We start from the raw sequence: 27,847 nt of genomic DNA on the forward strand, positions 1-27,847 counted from the left end.
CTGAAGCTTCTCACCACACAAAGAAACAGGGAGTGGGTACATAACAGATTTTCTTTTTAACTGAAGATGTTTCAGATGTATAAAACAAAGCAAAGCCCAAAGCTTTTTGAGACCTTGTGTGTGCAAAGCATGTGCTTCACCCTTGAACCATGGCCTCTACACAGAGCTCCTGTTCCACTCAACTGATGGAAGACATGCATCTTCCCACTCCAAATAGTTTTCCTATGAAAACTAGAGAGCCAGCGTGGTGTAGTGGTTAGAGTGCTGGACTAGGACCACGGAGACCCGAGTTCAAATCCCCATTCAGCCATGATACTAGCTGGGTGACTCTGGGCCAGTCATTTCTCTCAGCTCAACCTACTTCTCAGGGTTGTTGTGAAAGAGAAACTCAAGTATGTAGTACACCGCTCTGGGCTCCTTGGAGGAAGAGCGGGATATAAATGTAAAATAATAATATGGCCTTTTGGATCTGTCATTTACGGGTAAGCCAGAGTTTGACAAATCCCAGGTGTTAGGGAGACATGGCACCTAGAAATTTAACTGTGGTGCCTAGACTAGGATATTCAGAGATAATTAAATATATTCTGTATTTGTCCCAGGCAGCCCTGTTTCTGTTCTAAGTACGTTACTTATAGAGGGGATAAACATTTGCCCTTCCCTTCCACAATATCCACAACAAAGTACACCAATTTTGCCAGATTAGGGGCTGGTTCCTAGATCCAAAGAAAAATAGCCAAGGACAGGGGGTAAGCCTTGGCTCATAAGAACATCCCTGCTGGATCAGGCTGAAGGCCCATGTAGTCCAGCATCCTGTTTCAAACAGTGGCCCACCAGATGCCGCTGGAAGCCACAGGCAAGAGTTGAAGGCATGCCCTCTCTCCTGCTGTTACTCCCCTGCAACTGGTAGAGGCATCCTGCCTCTGAGGCAGGAGGTGGCCTGTAGCCCTCCGACTAGTAGCCATTGATAGACCTCTCCTCCATGAAGTTATCCAAACCCCTCTTCAAGCCATCCAGGTTGTTGGCTGTCACCACATCCTGTGACAGAGAATCCCTCAAGTTGATTGTGCATAGTGTGAAAAAGAACCTCCGTTTGTTGGTCCTAAATTCCCTGGCAATCAATTTCATAGGATGACACCTGGTTCCAGTGTTTTGTGAGAGGGAGAATTTCTCTCTCTCCACTTTCTCCACACCATGCATGATTTTATAGACCTCTATCATGACTCCCCACAGTCATCTTTTTTCTAAACTAGATAGCCCCAGGTGTTGTAGTCTTGCCTCATAAGAAAGGTGCTCTAGGCCCTTGATCATCTTGGTTGCCCTCTTCTGCACCTTTTCCTGTTCTACAATGTCCTTTTTAGATGTGGTGACCAGAATTGTATGCAGTACTCCAGGTGTGGCTGCACCATAGTTTTGTATAAGGGCATGATAATATTAGCAGTTTTATTTTCAATCCCCTTCCTAATGATCCCTAGCATGGAATTGGCCTTTTTCACAGCAGCCGCACATTGAGTTGACATTTTCAACAAGCTGTCCACCATGATCCCAAGATCCCTCTCCTGGTCAGTCACCGACAGCTCAGATCTCATCAGTGTATACTTGAAGTTGGGGTTTTCTGTCCCAATGTGCATCACTTTACACTTGCCAACACTGAACTGTATTTATCATTTTGTCGCCCACTCACCCAGTTTGGAGAGATCCTTTTAGAGCTCCTCACAATCTGTTTTGGATTTCACTACCCGAAAGAGTTTGGTATCATCTGCAAATTTGGCCACCTCACTGCTTACCCCTGCTTCTAGATCATTTATGAATAAATTTAAAAGCACCGGTCCCAGTACAGATCCCTGGGGGACCCCACTTCTTACTTCCCTCCATTGTGAAAACTCTCCATTTATACCTACCCTCTGTTTCCTGTCTTTCTGCCAGTTAGCAATCCACACATGTACTTGTCCCCTTATCCCATGACCGCTAAGTTTCCTCAGGAGTCTTTGATGCTCACAGAACATTTATACTAGAGACTATGGCAAAATTCTCACCATCTGACTCTCTTACTGGATTTTGGAGTTCCAAAATGCCTTCCAAAGCAGCAGCACCACTGTGTTAGTTGCCCACTGTTCTTCCCGTTCTTCTCACCAGCCTTAGTTCAAACTACTGCACATGTACAATTTGCCATTGTTCTCAGGTCTACCAATGGGCACCAGCAGCACACATGAGCACTGATTAAATCACCACACCCAAAAATGGATAAGATTCAAGATTCCCCTCTTCCACTAATTTAAACCATTACACTAATTTAAAACACTGCCCCTGTGTGCATTGTTTAGACTTCACGGTGCCCCTAAACAGTCTTGGAATCATTTTTCTCTCCTGAGATTGCAACCTTTACATCCAGGTCTCGGCAACTTTAAATTATATACGGTGCATGCACAAGTTGGAGGGATCGGGTGGTATTGAGGTGGGCGGGGGGAGAAGCAGTGTGCAGCAATGTTATATCTATATTGTTTCCAGCTTGTCATTCGTTATGGGGCAATTACGTGTGATGTGACATTTACTTGACAAAGTAGCAGTACGCAGCTGTGCTTCTCCCCAGACAAAACATAAACCAAATGACAGTGTGTGTATCCATAAATCTTCAGGCACAGCTGTATTGAAGCGGAGGCTGCAGAGGGATTTACAATGTATATAATCTTTCACCGGGGGGAGGGGGGGACAACAACTTGGAGGCATCTTGCCTTACATTCAGTTTTCATGGAGACTCTAGTGGTGGGTGGACCCACCTAATGTTGAATTCATAATTAATCAGGAAAAAACAAATGAGTTACTCAAAAGTCCACTAACCTTGAGGCTCCTTTTTGATCCTGCTTCTTAAGTAGGAGTGTGCATTTGTGTTCAGAATGAACAGTATCCAAACCACATGGGTTCAAATGTTCAAGTTCAATTTAATCCAAAATGATGAACCTGAATTCACACAAAGGGACATAAAGGGGGGTTGTTTCCAGAATCTCATTCTGTAACCCAATTATTTTTGGATTTAAAAAAAAAATTCAGCCATTCTTACCATGATGCACAATTAAGACAATTGTACATAAGAACAGCCCTCCTGGATCAGGCCCAAGCACTGTTCCCTCTAAAGAATGCACACGTGCACACACTCACAAGTTTTCTGATGTCCACTCAGCTAATTTTAGATCCTGCTCAGGTTGAATTAGGAAGGCTCCACTATGGATACATGTGTGAAAAAAATTAGAAGGACCACTGGGCCCAAGGAGGCCTATCTAGTCCAGCATCCTGTTTCACACAGTGGCCCACCAGATGCTTCTGGGAAGCCCAGGCAAGAGGTGAGGGCATGCCCTCTCTCCTGCTGTTACTCACCTGCAACTGGTTAGCGGCATCGTGCCTCTGAGGCTGGAGGTGGCCTATAGCCACCAGACTAACAGCCACTGATAGACCTGTCCTCCATGAATTTGTCCAAGCCACTTTTAAAGCCACCCAAGTTGGTGGCCATCACTACATCCCATAGCAAAGAATTCCATCGATAAATTATGTGCTGTGTGAAAAAGTACTTCTTCTTGTCGGTGCTAAATTTCCTGACCTTCAGTTTCATGGGGTGACCCCTGGTTCTCTCTGTCTGCTCTCTCCACTCCATGCTTCATTTTGTACACCTCGATCATGTCTCCCCTTAGTTGCCTCTTTTCCAAAGCAAAGAGCCCTAGCCTCATAAGGAAGGTGTTCCAAGCCCCTGATCATCTAGGTGCCCTTTTCTGCACCTTTTCCAGTTCGACAATGTCCTTCTTAAGATACGGGGACCAAAGTTGTACTCAGTACTCCAGGTGTGGCCACAACATAGATTTGTTTAAGGGCATTATAGTATTAGCATTTTTATTTTCAATCCCCTTCCTAATGATCCCTAGTATGGAATTGGCCCTTTTCACAGCTGCCATGATATAGAAACAGGAGGACTCTTCTCCTGCCCCTCTCAGATCACCCCATTCCCAGACAGCTGGAGATAATTACGAGGAAATGTGATGCCCTCCAATGTGCTCATTCAATCTGTAGAATCCCAAACAATTTTGTTTGGGATAGGCCCTGAGCAGCCCTGCTGATGCATCTGACCCAATCCAGTGTAAAACTGTCCAGCATACCCCACATTAAATCATATCCAGTTATTACTCTGATGCACCACAACAGGCCTAATGAACATGTGCCAACACAGCGACAGCCTTTTTGAATGCCTAGTCTTAGGAAGGCAGATGATGCCAACACAAAATCAGTATACACTCCCTATATTTTCAGTTTAAATGATGAGCAAAAAAACCATTCTTGAGGGACAAAGGAGCTCAACTTGAAATGCATTTGTGTATTGAAAACTAGGAAAATTCATACCCTGGGCATTTCCAAACTTTGGTAGCATCACTAATTCTAATCTGCGTCATACCGTGAAGAGAGGTGCCTGTGATTTATCAAGGTAATAGGAAGTGCAATTAAGCCGATTGCAGAAAGTGCACATAAGATGCCCAACTGTGATTTAGGTCTGAATTAGGAAAACTACAGAACTGATTTTACAAAGAAATATCATGCAGAAAGGTAGAAATAGCTATGAATGGTGAGGACAGGTTGTAAATATCTCTTGTTGGTCCAGCAGAGTTACCACTTGGTAACATATGTCCATTCCAAATACAGAGATCTTGGGTTTTTCCCCATTGTGAGAAGGACTCACATCATTGTCCTGTGAGTCGATTCTATCCTGCTTTCTGATTTAGCTTGAACATTTCTGAAATGATATTAATATGCACACACCATTTATAGGGGTTTCTGATATGCATATTTTTTTCCTTACACGTTTTGAATGCAACCAAGCACATACAGTATGATATGAATGTGGATTAAATCAGTGCAAAAAGGAATCTTAAGATATTAGATGCACAGATGTGCTGCTGCAAACCATTAATTTATATTTTGATGCTATCCTTCCTTGAAGGGACTCAAAGCAGCTTTTAGCTTCACAATAGACCTGTGAGGCAGATTGGGATAAGACAGAGCAATATCAACTACCCAATGGACTTCAGAGCCAAACAGAGATTTGCACAGGGGTTCTCCACAGTCAAACCCAAACTCTGGTTCCCCACTCTGTCCACTGTACCACATCTAGCTCCTCTTCAGGATGCAAAGATTTAATTTCAGAAAAAATATCCAGCACTTTAATCTCTTTTGCTACACAGTTTTAATCTTTAATTTTTCATCAAGAGGATCCCATCAATACCATTATTTCATTTTCTTCTTTAATAAAAGACGATAGGCAAAATTATGAAGCAGTGAAGAATGGAAGAATTGCCTAGCTGGATGATGAAATCAGAAATCCAGCTAGTCCTGCACTCGAGAAGCTCACAGGCCAAGCATAACGGAGACTGGTGGCTGACATGTTGTGCAGGAGTTGTCAGCCCCACGGGAACTGCTGCCTACACATGTTTGCGCAAGAGCACTGTTGCATGAATGCCAGAATTGTACAAGTGCCGTGGTGCAATGGTATGGCCGTTGGCAATAATGACTGTACTGTTGCACACACTGCATTTTCACAATTCCAACATTTGTGCAAGAGTGCTCTTGCACTATTGCATGCACACTGCTCTTAGGAGCATGCAACAGCTCTCACATTGCTGACAGTGCCTGTGGGATGCAGCGCTGTCTGTCAGCCACTGAGGCTATTCACACAATGGTAGAAAATCGAGCTAGCTTCTGCTAGCCCGATTTTCTACCATCATGAGAACCACCGGGCTCAGCTGCAAGCCCAGTGGTTCTTAGGCAGGTCACCTGCTTAAGTAGCCCTCCCCTAAGCCCAGGTTAGTGGAGCGAGCACTCCGCTAACCCGGGCTTCCAGATCATGAGTTGCCGCAGCACTCCGTGCCGCAGCAACTCATGAGTAGACCCCCGCCCGGGAGGCTGAAAAGCAGCCTCCCAGCTCGGGTCTCTCCAGCATGCCCTGCGCGGCCCCCGAACCTCCCAGACCCCGCCAGCTCCGTAATGGAGCCGGCAGTGATGTGGGCGGCCACTTCGGCCGCCCGGAGCAGACTGCCTGCTTGTGTGCAGGGAGAATGGGCTAAGCCCGCTCTCCCTGCTAACCCTCCCCAGGCTCTTCTTACCTATCACGAGAAGAGCCTCTGCATTCGGCACTCAGATATACTGCCTCTTGGCAGGGAGTTCCCTATCAGCTATTTGAGCGAATGCCACTGAGGATGTTCACCATTCTATTAATGTTTTCCTTGTTTCTCTCTGCCTCATGTCCCATTCTTTTTGTCTTCCAGTTAAACTAGGAAAATTTCTAAAATTCCAGGACTGGGGCATGCATTGTTTCTTCTGTTTTCAACTCATTTGCGCACACACACACATCTCTGCATTACTACAGAAAGTCCCCAGCTTATAAATGGGTTGTGTTCCAAAGGCTCGTTTGTAAGTTGGATGTTCATAACCTGGAACACATACAGTTCCCAAGAGGAATGATTTGTTTGCAAGGGTGTAGCTATAATTGAGCAGATGGGTTCAAAGAACTGAGGGCCCCCTAGCTCCACCCCTCCCTATATTCTTCATTATCTCCCTCACTCCAAGGGGCCATCCAGGAGAGTGGCGAACACGGGCCCCTCTCCCGTAGCGACACCCCTGATTGTTTGCGTGTTTGGACTGGTGTTTGTAAGGTGGGGACTTCATTGATGTAATATGTTATAGAGCTTTGTTTGTAACTCCAGGTGTTTGTAACTCGGGGAGTGCCTGTATTGTGCACATGCACACTGATAAAAAATCTGCAAAGACAAAATCTTGATTTGATTCTACATACAGTTGCATCAATAGAATTTTTGTTCAGGGTTATACTGATCCACACGTGAGTTCCTGCAGACTAGTGAAACACCATACCAAAAGAATGTTGATGAAACTATGAACAATCCCACCAAATTTGCTTTCTTGCAGTGCTTTTTTCAATATGAACACATTGACACATGCATCAGTAAAACACCACTCAAAAGGATTTTGATGAAATCTTGCTTGCAAGCATATCAGGCTCTCTTTTTTGTAGTGATTAGCAATGCACAAATGTACACAAGTGATTTTGACAGGCGAGAGAATCCAAATGAGTGAACAGAGAATGGCAGCAAATGCACAGTGCTTTGTGTACAAAATTCAGGGATAAAAATAGAGCAATGAAGAATTCCTAATGCATACGGGGTTCCAAGGGATGGTAAACCAAGAAACCCCTGCTCACTGGGCAAAGAGGCACCTTTTGAACATGGCGATTCTCTTTATTTAACAGGGGGAGAGTAACTGGCCCTATCCACCCCAGCACAGTACCTCCAGTGACTGTTGCTGGTCTCTCTTATATTTCTTTTTAGATTGTGAGCCCTTTGGGGACAGGGAGCCATCTTATTTATTTATATTTCTCTGTGTAAACTACCTTGAGCCTTTTTTGGATGGGCGGTATAGAAATCAAATGAATGAATGCATGAATGCATGAATGGCAACTGCTGAGGTGAGCTGCAAAATGCTGCTTTGCCCCATGCCCTTGTTGCTTCAAAACCAGCCCTTGCAAGCTGGGGAAGTGCACAGAAGGGCGAGGAGGAGAGAAGATTATCAGCACCCTCCTCTTCTCTCTTCTTGCTCTTTGCAAGCATTGCAAGAAGTGAGAGGAGAGGCACTCCTTGGAAAGTTTGCAAGGGCCAGATCGATCCCAAAGAGCTGCTTGGATGGCGATGCCGGAGAGCATCTTGTCCCCCTGCAGCCACCCCAGGTCATCTGCCACCTGAGGCAACTGCCTCACCTTGCCTCATAAAAGCGCCGCCCCTGCTAATGCATCAGTTCTCCTCGTAAGACAAAGCAATCTGGAATTTCAAACTCTGGGCAGAAATCCGGTTGACAAGAAGTTGGGAAGCATGGCTACCATTACTGCTGCTATGATTACAGTCAGCCATATGGCCAGCTTATCTGCAGAATGTACTACCCAGCTGCTCATGGCCCTTACATATTTTGTCTGCAATGTACATCCCCTCCTGCTTCAGCTCATAAATTTCAATATGCAAATCAAGATACTAGTGCTGGCCTGAATATTCGTGGAATAGAAGATTTCAGAAAATATTCAAGTCCTGTGGGAAACACAAGAGGGTTCAAAGGCAGAGAGAGAGAAAACCAGATATGTTTGTGGGGAGCCCAAAAAGAGTATCTTGGGATTTTAAAGGTGGGGGGCATGGTGGGGAAACCTGGGAGCACCACTGCCAGTCAGCGTAGACCAGAGTTTCCCAACAGCGGGTACTAATACCCCTAGCCGCAGTAGCAGCCAGTGCGGGTGCCACCAGGGGGCAGCAAAAGGCACCTTTAAGGATAAATTCACCGGTGCTTACCTCCATTCTTACCGCACCTGAATGCTGCACAGGGGGGATCACCTCCACCACTCACCTGGCTGCCAGTGGGGGATGAGATCCATGGAGGCCAGGTGAGTGGCGGAGGCAATCCCCTGCTGCAGGGGGTGCTGAGCAATGCAGTGCTGCTCCAAGCAGCATTTAGGTGCGGCAAGAGCAGAGGTAAGCAGCACCAATTAATTTATCCTTAAAGAGACCTCTCACCGCTGTCCTGGCAGTGCCTGCACTGACCTCTACTACCTAGCTATTCTGGTTGCGCTCCCGGGGGTACAGAAAGTCCTCCACCCTCCCCAACCTACAGAAAATAGCCGAGCTATTTGTTTCCCATCTGAAGATCACCACCTTGAAGCCAACGTGTCCCCACCAATGTGTCTGCTGCAGAAGGGGAGAGAGGAGGGTGAAGACCCTCCTCCTCTGCTCCTGATTGGCTGGCTACATGCCATGGCTCAATGAACCCCTCCCCTCAGCCTGACTGACAGGCTTCAGAAAATGAAATTACTCCCACTGAAATTAATAGGACAAATAAACTTGTCCCATTAGCATATGAATAACTTAATGTGGATGTGAGCCAATAGCCTTTCTCCCTAACTGTACCACTTAAATTTGTGGTTTTATGTATATATGTGTGCGCATGCACAGCACACACTTAAAAATGTTACAGTGATGAGTCTCGCTACTCCAGTCACTGGCTTACATCCAGGTTAAGTTCCACATAAGAAATCTTATTCACATTAATAGGGTACAGTTAGGCAGGATGCCTCTGAGTACCAGTTGCAGGGGAGTCACAGCAGGAGAGAGGGCATGCCCTCAACTCCTGCTGTAGGCTTCCAGTGGCATCTGGTGGGCCACTGAGCGAAACAGGATGGTGGACTAGATGGGCTTCCTTGGGCCTGATCCAGCAGGGCTGTTCTTATGTTCTTATGTACTTGTCCCATTAATTTCAGTGGGAGTACTCATGAATGACTTTGCCTGTATGTAAGCCAGTGACTGGCGCTGCCTGTTTCATAACTGTAACATTTAAATGTGTGTGTTTGTACATACACCCACACCAAATCTCTATGCAAATCTAAGCTGAAAATGTGTAACAGAAGGGTTACATTTGTTTAACATGATTAGGGACCTCTGCTGTGGACAGTAATGACCCAGATGGACCAGTGGTTGGACCTGGTATAAAGCAACTTCCTATGTTCTTATGAACTTTCTCTTTTAGCTCAGCCCTAGATCAGATGCTGGGATATAGTGATATAAAATCCTTTCCGTATTTATGTCTTCATGTATAATCCCAAGTCTTGTGACAAATGCAGAAAAAATCCCCAGAGGTCAGGACTCATGCAAAGCACACTGGACCCACAGAAGAGCTGACAACTAAGGTGAAGGGATCCCTGCTCTAGCACAGCGCACAATGCACAACTGAGATTTCAGTGGCCTGTTTTACTAGCAAGGTTTGCTTAAAATTCAGCCTGTGGTGTCCACCTTGCTGGAAAAAGCAATTATCAGAGTTATTTCCATATTCAGCTGAAGGAGACAGAAACATATATGTGCCTTGAAGGCAAACAGGATCCAAAAACGAAAGCCCATTTGCCAAGCTGTCTGGTAACATTGAGAAGTTCTCATTTCATGCCAAGCTCCATATCTTTGGCCGATGGTTTGTTCTCATCTGGTTTTCATCCCTCTTTGAAATTCTATCAGTGTCTATGGCCAGCTGTCTTCCACATCTAAAGGGCAATCCTTCTTACTCCAGGCATCAAATCTGAGTTATCTAGGAGCCCTTTTGTAGAAGTTATATTCTACGCATTCACGGAGCACATGAAGCAGGGCTACAGTGGCTTGCCTTGTTGCCAGCATTGGGCCATGCACTGGTGTCGGGGAAGAGTTCCCTCACAGGGCTTCCCCCACCCGAGTCCTGCAGGGATGTCCTGATTAGGTGGGGGAGGAAATAGAAACCAAAACACCTACATGGAGGCATTGCCACCAGTGTTCCCTCTAACTGGGATTCCCAGGTGTTGTTGACTACAACTCCCATAATCCCCAGCCAAATGCCATTGCAGATGGGGATGCTGGGAGTTGTAGTCAACAACAGCTGGGAATCCCTGTTAGGGATTGCTACTAGCCCAAGCAGGGGATATGGTCTTGCCGTCAAAAGATGATGAGGCCTCGCAGGATTGGGAGCGGCTCTCGTGAGATCTTGTGATGGGAGCTCACGAGACTTGCTCCAGCTGCCAGGGGCTATATAATAGGGATGTGCACAAATCAATTTTTTAATATTCAATTTGTACCCGAATCAAATCACCCCCGATTTGTTTTGGCTCTGAATCTGGCCAGCTAGCAGAGGGGCAATTTGTTTTGTCCACAAATCTCCCGAAACAGGTAGATTCAGGTACAAATTGTTTTGTACCCAAATGGATTCGTACAGACAGCAGGCGTAGGCAGTGATTCTCTCAGCAGCAGGAAGGGGGTGGAAAAAAATGCTCTTCTCTTTTCCTCAGTCAGGAAAACAGGAATAAAAAGCAAAGAATCCACTCCAGGCAGCAGGCAGGCCAGGCAAGGCAAAGCAAAGCTCCTCTGGCGCGCGCGCTCTCTCTCTCTCTCTCTCTTCTCCCACGAGGCAGAAAGGCAGAATGGTAGCAGGTTGCCTCCTTAAGTACATCTGAAAATCCCTCCTTTGAACTCCCCCCACCCTTGTCCCTTCTGTGACCCTTCCCCTAGCCAGTGTGGGGTCAGTCACCCCTGGCAACACAAGACTTGAATGCAAACGAGCCAATCTGGAACTAGTGGCGGGGGGGTTGCCAGCCAATCATTGCACACTGTAAGTCACCAATCTGAAGCTTGGGAGGGTGGAATTTAAAAAACCCCAAAACAATTCCTGACATAAAATAGAGAGAGCAAGAGAGATCACCACAAAATGGAGGTCTCAATCTACAAATGTTTCAGGTTTGAAATTTGGGCAATTTGTTTTGGACCCGAATCTGGCCAGCTAGCACAGGTGCGATTTGTTTTGTCCACAAATCACCCAAAAGAGGTAGATTGGGGTACAAATCATTTTGTACCCAAATCGATTCGCACGTCCATACTATATAAGGGAGGACTGGACAGTGATGAGGGGCCAGTTCTGGAGGAGGACTTGGAGAGGAAGGAGCCCTGGGACTCTGGCTGAGCAGAGGAGGTAACTAGGCTAAGGCGGGGCTGGTGAATGTAGGAACCCCTGCCCATACACCTGAAAAGCTTTCCTAGTGAGAAATAGGGATCACGAACCGGTTCAGAGGCCCTTTTATGGACCTCCAAACCAGTTCAAAAGTCTGGCAGTTTGGCCAGTCCAAAAGGGGGGGATAGCTTTAAGGAGTGGGGAGGGTACTCACCACCACCACCATGTTTCCCCTGCCGGTGCGGTCTTTCAAGATGGTCCTGCAGAGCGGCAGCGTACCTCCTTGCCACCCCGGTGCGTATTGGACTGGAAGTGCCTGGAGCCCTGCTCTCTACTCCTCATACTCTATGAATGTGTGGAGGGTAACTTCTGCAAAGGACTAAATTTCCTTTCATTGAGATAAAAGCATTTCGATCAGAAGAGAACTGAAGCAACCCTACGTTTATTGGGTTATTCTTGCCATGGGTCAAGAATAACATGCAGAAATGTTTAGGAGCCTAAGGCAACAGCAACAACATCTACCTTTTATTACAGAAGAGTGTGGCGGGGGCGGGGGAAACAATCTCCTTGTAGCAGAGCCCCATTCCCAAGTGCCCCCAGTCCTTACAGCTCTCTAATTGCCACACCTGGATCTCAAGCACTTTCTCCCCAATCTTTACTCATGAATATGCAGCTCATGCTCAGAAGAGCTAAGGACATCTTTTCTTGTCAGAGTTAGCTTCTCTTGCTTCGCGCTCCACAAGCGGTGAGAAAACGAGGGACAAGGCACCTAGAATTGCATCCTGGGTACTCTCTCAAGAGATAAGGCAGGACAGTTGCAATCACCGCTGATAGATGAGTGGCAGATCCTTTCCACAATCCAGTTGTTCAAAAATCAGACATCGCTGCCACCCCCTCAAAAATGAGAATTTAAAAATTAATAAGAAAGTGGAAGGAACGTTGTGCCTGCGCTTCTGAGCCCTTAGGGCATGCCATCCCTCTGTTTCTCAGACTTTTCAGTTGCCGGTTCAGGGAGGGGGGACTGAGGACAAACCATATATACATATTTAAAGCTATTATTCACAAGCATCATTATAAAGGTCTGGCGGATATGCGTATGCAAAGCAACAGCTTCTCCTCCTCTTCCTCCTCTGTCTTCTCTTCTGGCTCTGCTCTGATCTGTTGTCAGCTTTTGACACTTCCATCGCCTTGGTCCTTAGCGGCCCAAGATAGTTTGGCATTTCAGGCAAGGCATCGAACGCCAACCCCTTCGGGTCCCTTTATCCTCTGCCCGCTCACCTGATGCTTTGCAGGGGCAGTCTGGTGGCATCACCAGCACCACCAATGTGTTGGAAGGAAATGGAGATGGAAGAGAGGAGAGGAGAGTGCATAGAGTTGGGTTAGGGCATCTCCTGTGGGGTGGGAAGGAGAGGAAAAAGCAGTGGAGGAGGAAATGGGAAGAGGAGAATGCTGCCCCTAGAGCTGGGACCAAGCATTTTCTCTATGGTGCTGTCTATAGCAATCAGGCAACTGAGTGAGCAAGTGAGTGGATGGGTGGAACTGATGCCTCCAAATTCATCACTTGACACAGCTGGCTTCAGGGACCTACGTGGAAAGGCCAGCCCTTTCCATGGCCAACTCCTGCTTATATCAGTTGTCCAACTTATCCAGGGAACTGGTATGGTCCTGTGGCTGAGCTGGACATCAAGAAGTCCTCTCTCCTTCTTCTCAGCAGAATGGGGGTAATATATTAGGGCTGGGTCAGAAGTAAGGATGTGCATGGAACTGGTTTGCACAGTTCAGCTTGAATCTGGCATGTTCAGTTCTTGCACCCCCGAACGAGGGCCTAGCTTGGTCCAAAGGGCCAGTTCGGCCCTTTTTGAGGCTGTTTTGGCTCTTTAAGAGTGTGGCCTGGCCATGCAAGTGGCCAGCATGCATGCACGGCAGCCTCAAAATGACCACCATGCACTCTTAAAGGGCCCAAACAGCCTCAAAATGGGCCAAACCAGACCTGTGGAGACCAGGGGGAGGCCAGTTGGGGGAAGGGAAGCTGCTGGAGGACCCTCCCCTCCTGCGGCAGTGGCAGCACCCCTGGGGCCCCCGAACCTGGAGGCAGTGGTGAGTACGAGCTTTTAAAAAATTGCACCTACTAACACCCTCACACTGGCCCTCAACCAGCCCAGGGGGTTCAACTCAACTTTGAGCCAAACCTAGCACAAGCCCTCGAGCCAGCTCAAGCTCGAACCAGTTCACACAGCCCTAGTCAGGAGTTCTCATCGGAGAAATCTGGCTCCAAATTATAGGAGGTGGGTGAAAGGGAGTTATTTAACCGCTATTGCCTGTTTTGCAGTGGCATTCTTTCCAGCAGCCACTGGCTGGCCATGGCCATTTTCCTCACAAATCCACCTTGAAGCAATATTCCGTCCTCACTGGTGGCCACCTTTCCCCCCAGAATAACCCTCTGAACTATGATATGTGATAATGTATCATTGCTTAGATGGGGATTGTGGGCAACAGTGATGGCTGCCAGCCAGTGGCTGCTGGAAGGAGCATCTCTGCTTCCACCAATGAGCTTTGCACCCTTCCCCCAAACATCAACCCCCCCCCTTCCCATTTTTGGCACCAGTGAATGGGTTGACAAAAAAAATGTGGGGGGCACTTTGGCTCAGCCAAAATCATAATATTGACCTACCTCACAGAGCTGTTGTAAAGACTCTATGAGGCACTTCACACGACACATGTGAAGCACCTGAGGGGGTTCCGTGGGGAGAGCGGGCTTAGCCTGCTATCCCTGCAGATGAGCAGCCGCTCATAGCTGGGTGGCCGAATCCGCCACGCACACAAAGGGAGGGTGGTTTAGGCGGGCTGGCCGCCTTGGGAGCACCGGGCTCACCTGCCAGCCCAGTGTTTCCCATGACTACTGGGAAGTGGGCTAAGCTGATCCTGAGTCTCAGTCTGATCCTTGCTTGGTTGGCACTCCAGGCTGAAATCCAAGCCAGCCATGGCTGGACCACTCAATGGCAGCCCAATCAGCACTGGGAGGAGGGAGCAGGAGTAAGCAGGAGTAGCAGTCAGCCTGGGCCATGTCCAGAAAGCCCCAAGCCCTGTATCATTTGCATCTGGTCACCCTACATTGCATAAGAGTCCAAAAGGGTGCAGTTATGAAGGGCCTTCCACCATCGTGGCAGTTCCAAGGCTCTGCCAATTTAGCACCCAGATACAAGACAAAGAAAGGAAGCAGAACCCTGCTGGGCGAGCAGGACACGAAAGCAACAACCCTCCATTGTTGCCCCAACAATGGGCGTTTAAAGGTTTACTACCTCTGGACCTGGAAGTTCAATAGAGCTATGAAGGATCACACAGCTCTATCCTCTGTGGCAGGGCCTCCTAATATTGGGTCCCCAGTTGTTGGGCTACTGTATTTACCTTAATTCAAGACTAGGTTCTTTCCAAGTTCTTTGATGTTAGAAACTGGAGAATTGTCTTAAATTCAGAGACTTGTTCAATTTGTGTGAAAAAAGGTATAAGCTGTATTTAACTTCTGTTTTTAAGGGGGTTGTCTTAAATTCAGAGTGTCTTCTATTCAGGTAAATATGGTACAGCTCTCATCATCCCCAGGCACCATGGGCTTCGGACTCAAGGTTGGGAATCACAGCTCCAAGGAAGGAAGATTGGAAAGCAGCTAATGATAGCTCCCAGGGCTGGCTTTTCCCTGCTGCTTTTACCAGGCCTTCTGAGTCAGATAATTGGGCTTCCAGGCCAGAATCCTTTTCAGAAATTAACCTCTTGCTTGTCCTCACCATTGTATGACTGTGTGAGTCTCGCCATCAAAGACAGAAATCTTGCAAACCATTCCTGTTTCCTCCAAGAAATATATTTGATTTCTAATGCACAAACACCCCCTTCTGGCTCTTGCATACTTCCTAAGACATAAATTTGCAAGAATCAGCTGTAGGTAACATAATGATGCCAGTAAATCCATCCTCATGAATACAGCATGAGAAACCAACCAAAGAAAAAAATTACCTATTACAGGGACCTAAAAAAAGGAAAGGGGAAAAAAGAAAGAAAGAAAGAAAGCCACTCAGAAATGCAGGGTTCTCTCTCTCTCTCTCTGTGAAATTATATTTAGTTAGTTGGCCAGTTCTTTGGGACTTCACTCTTTCCCTCCCCTCCTTCCTGCCCATTAATGGCACCAGGGTAATAGAAGAGATAAGGGCCCCATAGCGAAGTTAGTGGCTCATCCGTCAGCAAGCTGTGACGAAAAGGTGAGACGACAGGAAAGTCTGGAGCAAACAAAGTGAACGGCAACCAAATACTGTGTCATTTTCATAGGGAAACGTCAAGCCGCTAATGAAACTTTCATCTGACAACTCACACTTGGAATTAAAAATAAATCCTGCCACGAAGCAGATTGCAAGGTGTCAGGGGTGGGGGGGAGGAGAGGCAGCTACGAGGTGTGGAGGATATATCCAGCCTAGCAGGCATCTGTTGTAAGATGGACCAGAACCAACACATTCAGTGAAGTCAGGTTGCCAAGCATCAGGGTGCCAGCAAGATTTGTTTTGTTTTATTTAACACATTTATATACCACCTGTAACCAGGTCTCAAGGTGGTTTACATCTTATTAAAAATATCGGTAAACATTAAAATCAACAGTTAAAACAGGCTCGGGGGTCAGATAACTAGTTAGCAAACCAGAGTCTGGATCATTATCGGAATTAACCAGTCAAGTCACTCCACCAATTAAGAACACCATGCAGCACCACCACCCCACGGAATAGAGAAAGAGCTTTCAGTCTGTCCGTCCTTCCCATGTCTGGGTGGGTGAGGTTTCCCATATGGTGTCAAACTCCTGGAGGTGTCCTTTTCAGCCCATTTCTTTGCATCGTCGTTGCAACAGAGAAGAGTCATTGGGAGTGGGGATGCAACTCAGTGGAAGAGCACCTGCTTTGCGTGCAGGAGGTCTTAGATTGTCATAAGCATCTTAGCGATCCCATTAAGTATCAACTGGAACAGTCAAGAGTCTCAACTAGTTTTAAATGAATTTATTTCTTCCAATGCATGCAAATAACTCACAGGGGCAGAGGATTGCAGACAGCTGATGGTTCAGACGGAGATGAAAGCACAGGAGATACATTATTGCAGATGGAGAGGATTGGTTCTTGATCCTTTGGGTGAAAGGATGGTGGTTTTTACTAGCTAAATTGAGACCTCCCCAGTGAGTACCGAAGGCTTCATGGTGATGTGCGCCAGACATTGAAGTAAACAAGTAGGCATGGCTGCTTGCACGGGATTGGCTGGCTGAGAGAAGACTCTGTCAATCAATCTCTGGCACCTTGATTCTTGACTCTGATTCTGATCAGACTTGACTAGGTGATTTCTGCTCACACACAGGTATACTTGATTATTCTACGACTCATTCTAAGGGATTCTCCTAAAGATTACACAAATTGCTATAAAGGGCTAACTCAACAATAACATGATTCTATACTGTGTATGCAATCTAAACCCCTGAGGCCGTTGTGGCGACACAAAGACGAAGTCCCTGGCATCTGCACTTAAAGGATCTCAAGGGCTAGCAGTGCCAACCTCACCTGACAGCCTGGAAAGGACCATAGCTCAATGGTAGAATATCTGCAGGAGGGCCCCGGTTCAGTCCCTGGTGTCTCCAGGTAGGGCTGGGGAAGACCCTTCTGTGAAGGAATGAGGCACAAACCTCTGCATTATTGCAAGCAGGATTTCTGTGTTAACGTGTTTGCAAGGTTATCACAGGAGAGGAGAGCTGCTGGTCTTGTGGTAGCCAGCATGATTTGTCCCCTTAGCTAAGCAGGGTCTGCCCTGGTTGCATATGCAAGGGAGACTAGAAGAAAGTGTGAGCACTGGAAGATCTTCCCTTCAGGGGATGGAGCCGCTCTGGGAAGAGCATCTAGGTTCCAAGTCCCCTCTCTGAGAGCATCTCCAAGAAAGGACAAGATTTTTGGAGAGGAGAGCTGGCCTTGTGGTAGCAAGCATGACTTGTCCCCTTAGCTAAGCAGGGTCTGTGCCCCTGGTTGCATATGAAAGGGAGACTAGAAGTGTGAGCACTATGAGATCTTCCCCTCAGGGGATGGAGCCGCTCTGGGAAGAGCAGAAGGTTCCAAGTTCCCTCCCTGGCTCCTCCAAGATAGGGCTGAGAGAGATTCCTGCCTGCAACCTTGGAGAAACCACTGCCAGTCTGTGAAGACAATACTGAACTAGATAGACCAATGGTCTGACTCAGTATATGGCAGCTTCCTAAGGTCCTTGTGTGACAAGGAATGCCAGAGTCAAGAGTTCATGCCTGCTATTTTTTAGTTTCACTTTGGGAAAGAACTGTTTGACAGTATAATTTTGGAAGGAAGAGAAAATTTGAAAAATGGAGGGGATTTTGTGTTATACGGATTGGGTTGTCTAAAATTGTTGGAACAATGTATAAAAGGAGGTTGCTTTTAGCACAGTTCAGTTCTGGAAGTCAGAGTGGAGAGTCTGCAGTTACAAGAGCTGGAGTCTGCAGAGAGAAGGAGAGAGAAGTCAGACGGAAGACAAGCAGTGCAGTCAAGAAACGATTAGTTGGAGAACTGTAGGAGCCGAGTCCAATCCAAGTGAAGGAGCTGAGTCCATCTGAAGAATTGCTAGCACAGACTTGGAGAGTCAGTGCTGCAGATATAGCAAGAATCACTTACAGAGAGTTGTGTACTCTCTGGTAAGGGCTGAAATCACTGCAGGCTGGATTGAACCCCAAGTCTGTAAAGGTGACCAAGACCAAGACTTTGACACCAGAAACAAGCCAAGTTGCTGACAAAGGAAGGTAACTGCAGAGGACTCTGTATTAGGGACCAATTTAGAATAGTTTAGTTGGATGTGTTTTTGCAACCATTTTTTCCTCCTTTATGCTCTTATGGTAATTGTTTTGTTTTCTACATTTGTGCTGTATAAAAAAAGCAAAAAAGCTAATGATTTAAATTGAGTAATATTTTTCCAAAGTAAACTTGGTTATATGTAAAGATTAGAAGTGGTTGTTTAATGGTCTCCACCCCACACCTTTCCACTTGACTGAGTTTTTGTTTTTGTTTTTGTTTTTGTTGGTTTTTTGCAAAGTTGTAAGGGCTGTTGTAGTAGACCCAGCCATATTAAAAAAAGTCTACTTGGTGGCAGCAGTAGAGAATTGATATCACGGGGCTGGGTGGAATCTGAAATTCCTCCATTCATGGTGGCAGAAAAGTGAGATAGGCAGCTATTCTTCCACACCTGTCTGAAACTTCTGAGAGCTGCAGTCAAACCATTTTGTTGCCCACTCAGCCAGTTTGGAGAGATCCTTTTGGAGCTCCTCACAATCTGTTTAGGATTTCACTACCCTACCCTTAAGAGTTTGGTCTCATCTGCAAATTTGGCCACCTTGCTGCCTACCCCTGCTTCTAGATCATTTGTGAATAAATTAAAAAGCATTTGTCCCAGGACAGATCCCTGGGGAACCCCTCTTCTTACTTACTTCCATTGTGAAAACTCTCCATTTATACCTGCCTATATCATGGCCAAGCTGTATATCAGGGGGTTCTCAAACTTGGGTTCTCAAATATTGTTGGACTACAACTCCTAGTATTTTCTGGCTAGGGCTGATGGGAGGTGTAGTCCAACAACATCCGAGGACCCAAGTTTGAGAACCCTTTTGTTGTATGTGATGATGGAAATGTGTAACTGCAACTCCATCTATTAATGGCTACTAGACTGGTGGCTGTGGGCCACCTCCAGCCTCAGAGGCAGGATGCCTCTGAGTACCAGTTGCAGGGGAGTCACAGCAGGAGAGAAGGCATGCCCTCAACTCCTGCTGTAGGCTTCCAACGGCATCTGGTGGTCCACTGTGTAAAACAGGATGCTGGACTAGATGGTCCTTGGGCCTGATTCGGCAGGGCTGTTCTCATGTTCTTTTGTTCTTGTGTTAGATGGACCAAGGTCTGACTCAGTATTGGGCAATTTCATTTGTCTATCCACCGATGGTTACTAGAACAACTTTAAATGTCGTTTACTGAGGCAATTCTCACAATCGCCAGGGATGGTCTGGGAAGGTGCAGGGGAAAGGCCCTTCTTAACCTACCGTCCCCCCAGACAACCAAACCGTCTGTCATCGGCGTGCCTCCTGTGCTCCCACACGAGCAGCCCTGCTCCGTGCAGCTCCATGAGGCACAGAGCAGGGCAAAGGGATCCGGGGCCAGATCTTGTTGTTCTGGCCTCCGGATATCCCACAATGCAATGCATGACACACACGTTGCATTGGGGATTCCCCCGTCAGATGTGCGCTCTATGCGTTCATCTCTGTGTCTCCTCGGGCTGAGGGTGCAACCACTCCCTCAGCCTTGGCTAACAGCCAGGTTCCTTAAGAGGGTTAGGTGGGCGGGGAGTGGAGGGATCTGCACGGATCCTGCTGCTTCTTACGACCAGCCTAACCCTGGCTGGGCTGGGTGAGGCTGGTCATAAGAACAGCCTCACTATCTTTCAAAAAGTAGTACTACTGGTGAACTACACTGTAGTAAAAGTAACTGGAAATACTCCTCATTTTTATGAAGGGATAGGAGGGTAATTCAGAGATAGGGCATGATTTTGCATACAGAAGGTTTCCAATTTGACTCCTGTCTTCTCCAGGTAGGACTGGAAAAGACCTCTGTTTGTAACCCTGGAGAGTTGCTGCCAGTCAATGTAGACAATATATATCCACTTTTTTCAAACTGATTCGGAGGCCCATAAAGGGTCTCCAAACCGGTTCTGTTCACATCCCTACTCAGAACTCTTTGCTCTCATGAGTAGCTTCTCTTCCTTGGTCTCCTTCCCCTTCCTACTGACCATCCATCTAATGCAGAAGCCAGAGGGGCGGTTTTCCTTCACTGGCAGGTTGCAGAGCCACATGATGCAGGAGAACAGATAGGTGGGCCCGGCAGGTGCAGCGGGCTTCCTTCATGTGGGGTGGGGGGATGGCAGTGAGAAGTTAGCAGTTAGCTAGCTAAGTTTACTCAGTTAGCAGCTACCTCTGCTGAGTAAAAAGGCACCTTTTAAAGTGATGAATCTCTTCTATTTCTCATGGGGAGAGCAAATGGTCCTATCCAACGCCAGCATAGCATTCCTTCAAAGGCTGATGCTGGTGTTACCTTGTATTTCTTCTTAGATTGTGAGCCCCTTGGAGACAGGGGAGCATCTTGTTGTTTATTTCTCTTTGAAAACCACTGTGAAACCTTCTGTTGAAACGTTGTATATAAATGTTTGTAGTTGTAGAGAAGAGCAAGCGAGTGCGGGACATGCAGCATGCAAAGAGGCTAGCTGGCTGCCCTGCCTTGGGCCAAGAGGTGACACTGCTGGCCTAGCTGGGGAGAGCAGGGAGGAGGACAGAGGACTGTGGATGTGGTGCCATGTACCCCGAATCTGACACGGAGGAGTCCCTGGATGAAGGGGTCATGATGACCCCTGAGCTAGACACCAAGGCCTCTCAGGGTGAAGTGGTTGTGACCCCCGAGCCTGACTCTGACCGAGAGGACTCACAGGATGGGGCAAGCTTCGAGGGGCCCTCACCTCCACCAATGGAGCCCCTCAACACAGCCTTGCCTGTGTCCTCAGAGTTGGAGGATGAACCCAAAGCACCCCAACCCCCACCAGCAGCCACCCAGCTATGCCGCAGTCAGTGCTTAAGGAATAGTGCACAGTTCCTTTAAGACATTCCGGGCTCAGGTGGGGCTGCAGTGCTGGCTCTGTATTTAAGGCCTCTGTTTGCCTCCACCATTTGTGGAAGTGACTTCACTGTGGATGAGTGTTCCCTTGGTTCTGCTCCTTGGTTTCCCTGGCTTCTGACCCTTTGCTTGTTTTGGGACTTCAGCCCTGCCTGCTCCTAATGGACTCATCTTTGGCTTCTGGCACTTTGCCTGTTTTGACTCAGACTTGCCTGCTCCTACAAGACTGGTCTCTGGCTCCTGACCTTCTGCTTGTTGGACTTCACCTTGGTTGCTCCCAATGTCTGCTTCCTGCCACACCTGACCTGCCCAAGTATGATGTGGTAAGCATAACCAGTAGATGAATTCACGGTTCAGAAGCAGGGGCCTTGAGAACGCTGCACCTAGACAGCAGACTGAGCAGACATACAACTCACTGGGTCATCAGCTTCACAGCAATGAGCTGTATTTATTCTCAGATAATCCAACTTTTATCAAAATATGCATACATGTAATACCAATAAACATGAAAATTTCATGTGAAGTGGTGACTTTTTGTAGACACTTCTGGTTAAAACGTGTCCTCTGTTTCCACTTTTTTGGTGATGGATATTGACTTTGTTCACCATCTGGATCTGGCCTGGGGTGGGTAGCACAGTTAGAAGAGTATATGGCTGCATTTGCACATAATGTGGAACTCGAGTTTCAGGGGGCAGAGGTTTTCTTACTGTTACATGTGAATGTGTGCAACTCTGGTTCCATGTGGTGACCAATCTGAGGTTCTGGTTTTTTTAAACTCCAATCTGAACCCTCGGGTTGTAGTATGTTTCGTTGCCACAACCTGAAGTTAGACATAGCCTGAGTTGTGTCTGAATTCAGAACCTCAGGCTGCATCCCCTTCAACTGGAGCTGAAGGAGGAAGCTCCTCCCTCAACTCTGACCATGACTGGCTCTGCAGACTGTCCTTCATGCAAGAAGAAAGCCCACACAGCCAGGTCCTCCTCCTCTCTACAGTCTTGCTTACTACAGAGAAAGTGCTTTCCATAATGTTCAAACGTGGTCAGGAGAGTGTGGGGTGGGGGTGGGGAGTAACTGCAGATCCATTGGACCCACAGTTCTGCATTACATGTGAATGCAGCCTATGAGTAGGAAAGTGCAGAACCCACTGAAGAACTTCATTTCTCTCCTAGAAACTCACTTTTTAAAAAAAACTATTTTGAACATTTCCAGATGCTTCAACAAGATGACTGGTCAAGTTTGCTCCAACAGACAGAAGATAGTCTTCCCTTTCTGGAATCTGTGTATAGCAATACACATGATTATTGATGTATTCATGCACACAGTTATTCACACACTACATTAAGCTTATGTATTTCGGTACATGCAATTAGTTACACATTTTCAGTGTCAAATATTGACTTTCAATGCTGAGCTGAACATTCTCATTGGAGAATTTTCACTCTTGATTTGGGAGTGAAGGGCATCATGCAAAGGGGCTGAAACTAGGGCAATTTCAAGAGAAGCTCAGATAAATATGAGAACATTTCAGGGATGGCTTCCTACTAATTAGCAGCAGGTAGCTGTACCTTTTTTCCTTCATGGTTTTTCTATTGCCTCTTTGTCAGTGGCAGCAGCGGCAAAGATGAGCTCATCCCAGAAAGTGGTGGCCATTATTTTCTTCCCAGAAGCACCCTTAATGGTGTTGCATCATTCCAAGGAAGCATGGGGCGGGGGTGGATAGCAGCCACCAATAGGCTAAGAAGTGTCTCAAAATTTCTCAACCTCCCCCCCACCATAAAATTGGGCCCACATTTAGGCCTCCTGAGAATATGTCAGTGAAAATGGAGAGTCGTATTTCAGGTCAGTCCTAAAATGATCACATTGACTTGAAAAACCTGCAGAAACCTTTACATACAGATGCATGCATTGTATCTGTTTGGAGTGCAATGTGCAAATAGTTCTAAGATCTCTGGAACCAAACTGAGTCCTTCAGGGTGGACACTGAAAATTTCAAAAAAACACAACAACCTGGAACAGAATTGCCACTGTACTTATCTTCATTTTCCATTTACATAATGATGGTCATTGTATGTGCCATTCAATATCCCAGGGGTTCTTATGCCTGAGTCCCCAGATGTTGTTGGACTACATCTCCCAACATCCCCAGCCACAATGGCCTCCATGCTCAGTCAGCCTGCTACCTCCTTTCACATCCCCTCTCACTGGTCTGCCAGACCTCATCTTGACCAGTGCTGAGATTATGGGAAATAATAGGCAGGGGGAGGGGCTACTTAAATTGAAAAGCCTCATTCACTGACCTGCTCCCTAGTTTTAACCAAACCATGCCCCTTACAGCCCTTGAAAACCAGTAGTGAAAGGTGGCAGCAGAAAAGCTAGTAGTCCCCTCTGTCCCCCGCTTTATCTCAAGCACAGTTAGAGCCTTGCCCTAGGGGCCCCTGCTTGCAGTTAGAACCTAACAGCAGCATTTCTTGGAGGGGTCTTGCATGTACCTGCTTGCATGGTTCAAAGGAATTTCGAAGGGAATATTGGGGTCCATGAGTTGGTCTGAAGGAGAGTCTTACCTCCCACTCTGCTCTCCCTCTCTCTTGGAGTCTTCCTGGTCCACTCAGGGGGGAGAGCTTGGCAAGAGTTACGCTCGGCCACACACCGAGTGAAAAAGTCCATTCGACATTCACCGCGGCAAACTCCTGATCCTGTATTGTGTATGCAGGAGCAGTGCAAACACGGACTGAAATGCTTTCAGCTGTCATTATCTCTGACTCAGAAGCCTGCTCGCCCGTTCCTGTTTGCTGATGATTTATTAAGAGCTATTTATGCATGTGACAATATTTCCTTCTGTTCTCCTATCTGTTTCCATGTCCTCTCGGCAACTCTGCTACGTCGCGGTGATTGATGATTTTCAGTATTTTTATTTTCCTCACAAATCCAGGAGATTTCTTGAGGTTGTCCTTGCGAAAATAATTGAAACGGGGCCATCTGTAGCTGCCGAGGGGAGTCCCTTTCCTTCCCCATGAGCATCTTCCCAAGCCTATCCTGGAAGCCTATCCCCCCACCACCACCACCACCACCACCACTCACACACTACTTAAAACTGGAGGCCATCCAATGAAGCTGTCTGGAAGCATATTCAAGAGTAATTGTAGGAAGTAATTCTTTACACAGTGTACAATCAATGTATAGTCATAAGAGGTGGGAGATAGTCACCAGCATGGATGGTTAGAAAAAGGGTTAGATACAGTTATAGAAGACAGTTCCATCAATGAACACTAGCCATAAAAACTCAAAATGGAACCTCCATGTACAAAGCCAGTATACCTGAGTACTAGATGCCAAGGACAAGCAGCACAGGATGGTCATTGTCATTGTTCCCTGTTTCTGGGTTTCCAAAAGACATTTGGCTGTCTCCCTATGGACAAAGAACACTGGAGAGATGCAGAAAAACTATCTGAGAAAATTGTCATCTGTTTCTTCTTGGAAGGAACCCTGGAATTTGAATTTTCAGTTTCTCCTTAGAGGAGCCTTGAAATTCTCTTTTGAATTTATCACTGGAGAAATTTCAGTTCCAACCCTAGATGAACTGTTGGTCTGATCCTTCAGGGCATTTCTTCTGTTCTTAAGGGAAGAACTGGAAGCATTTCTGAAAGCAGTTAATATTTAAGAGGGTCACATGCGCAACAACAACATCCATCATTATGCAATGGGGGAGGTGCTGACTTTTAACATCTGCACATAATACCAAACCAGAGGTGAAGGGGCCTCCTGTTTCATTTTCTGTACGTCCAAATGCGGGCAACCACAATTTGACTGAAAAATGGACCTGTGGTTTCCTTCCCTGGACTCCAATATGTACCTTCAGTTGGTAAGAGGTTTTGCTGCCTTCAACCCTGGTTCTGCAGTGCCAGCGTTACTTCTGAATGCAACACCACAGTCAGGCTGTTTCACAACAGGAGTTGAGGGAGGAAGTTCATCCTTCACTCCAGCTGCTATTGACTGCCATGGCTGTCCTTCTGTAAAGAAGGAAGCCCAGGCAGCCAGTTCCCCCTCCTCTCTGCAGTCAGCAAGACTGCAGAGAAGGAGCTCTTTGTTACATCCAAATTTGGACGGGAGAGTGAGGAGAGCAGAAATACGGATCCATTGGACCCGCGGTTCCACGTTACGTGTGAATGTGGCCAGATGCTCATTTCTTTCACACAACAACTGACTTGAATTTAGGCTGTTGTTCAGTATGCTACACCTCAGGGCCCCCACCGAACTGAGATTCCACTCTGGTGTATAGATTAGCAAGGTCCTAGGCGGTGAGAGGGAGGTGACGTTCAGACCAGCTACCCGGGTTTCTTTAACAGGAGATGCTGCTAAGGACTGAGCTTAAGCTTTAATAGATGCAACGCATGTGCTCTACCACTAAGAGACAGACTCTCTCATGTTCATCCAGCTATATGAACCACTGTGTTCCTATAGAAATTCCCTGCAGATGCTGGAGCACTGACATCATATCCCTCTTTTTCAAATCCTTCCTCCTAGTGCAAGCTGTTCAGGAAGCTGCTGGCCTCGTGCCTAATGTTTGTTCTAAACTGCATTTTGAACTATGCTGTCAATGCATCCTTTTATGTTATTATATTTTTAAAAAATACAAATCATTTGCTGTAAGAGTGATCCCTGGTTGCATAGACAATATGGTGGTGCTCTCCTGTCCTTTGGTGCTGTGAACTGCAGCACAGTGCAGGAAGACAGAGAAGTCGCCTGTATTCCCTACACAAGTGGGTGGTTCTTCCAGTCTTTTTGGGGTGGGGAGCTGGTCCTGTGGTAGCGAACATTAATTGTTCCCTTTGATAAGCAGGATTTGCTTTGGTTTGGGTTGCATTTGGTGACTACTTGTGAGCACTGCCTGCTATGAGATATTCCTCTTAGGGGATGGAGTTGTAGCTTAGTGGTAGAGAATCTGGTTTGCATGTCCGGTTCACTCCCTGGTATTGCCAAGTAAATCTGGGAAAGACTCCTGCCTGAAACCTTGGAGAGCTGCTGCCAGTCAGTGTAAACAATACTGAGCCAGATGGAACTACTAAGCTAGCTTTCTATGTTCAATTTCTTCTACAAAGAGCCGGGTCTCACAATTGGTGAAACCCGGTTTAGCAGGGTGCACGGAGAGAGTGGGCTAAGCCCGCTCTCCCCACACATGAGCGGAGAGGGAGCCCTGGGCAGCCAGATCGGCCGCCCACACGATTGCTGGCTCTGTGACGGAGCCAGTGGAGACTGGGGAGCTTGGGGGCCGAAGCTCCAGTATGCCCTGTGCGAGCCGGGAGGCGGCTTTTCACCTCCCCTCTGGGGGGTCTACTCAAGAGTAGCCGTGGAGCCGTGCCACAGCTACTCACGATTAGATAGTCCAGGTTTGCGGAGCACTCGCTCCGCAAACCTGGGCTAAGGGGAGGGCTACAGAAGCTGGTGACCCGCTTGTAAACCACCGGGCTCACCTGTGAGCCCGGTGGTTTACATGATCAGCAAAAATCGGGCTAGGCTCTCCTAGCCCGACTTTTGCCAATCGTGAGAATAGCCCCAAACTGTCATTGATCACTGGGAACATCCCTAGAAGGAATGAATTCAGAGTTAGTGTTGTGTAGTGGTTAGAGCAGGGGTTCTTCTCTTTGGGTCTCCATATGTTGTTGGACTATAACTCTCATTATCCCGATAACTATAAACAATTATTTATTGATCAGATAAATACCTTCCCTTACCTGGCCAAAAGAAGAAACATCTCTAGTTCTCAGTATTCATACCATAATGCTGCGGACTCCTTTAATCTGAATAAGGATATGATAATATGATAGCATAACATTATCCTTGCTGTAGTTTGTATAATGTGTTATTATTGGTATTTGTATGCTTTAATGTTGTTTTAGGGTTGCCTTGGATAAACGTGTAGATTTTTGCTAATCTGCTGAGAATTGCTTTAAGTATCTCGACCCCACACAGAAAAACAGGTTATACGTTCTTGGAAAAAATGAAATTATTCTGAAATGAAAGAAAGCCAAAGTGTATTCATCTAATGTACAAGCAGAAATACTGGCTGAACTTTCCCCATAAAACAACACCTTTTGTTTCTGTATTGTATGAACTTCAATAGACTTTTAAAAAGTAACTCCTATATTACAGGCTCCGCATTTGCACATAACACGAAACCAGAGGTGAAGGGACCTCCGGTTTCAAAAACTGTACATCCTAATGCAGGCAACTGCAGTTTCAACAGAAAATAGGCCCCTCTGTTTCCCTCCCCAGACAGTGATTTGTACCTTCAGTCTGTAGTGAGGACCAGTCTGCTGCCAGGACCTCTGGTTCCATGGTGCCAGCATTATGTCCGAACACTGGCCCGCAGTTTGGTTGCTTTGCAACCGGAGTTGAGGGAGGAAACTCCTCCCTCGCTCCTGCTGCTATTGGCTGCCAGGGCTGTCATTCAGTGAATCCCAGTCTGCCAGTTTCCCCTGCTTTCTGCAGTTAGCGAGACTGCAGAGAGGGAGCTCTCCTGAATGTCCAAATTTGGACAGGATTGTGGAGAGTGGGGGAACCCGTATGGAACCACAGGTCCATTGGACCTGCGGTTCCACATTATG

Source organism: Hemicordylus capensis, chromosome 4 (genome assembly GCF_027244095.1).
Source record: "Hemicordylus capensis ecotype Gifberg chromosome 4, rHemCap1.1.pri, whole genome shotgun sequence".
Lineage (NCBI taxonomy): Eukaryota > Metazoa > Chordata > Lepidosauria > Squamata > Cordylidae > Hemicordylus > Hemicordylus capensis.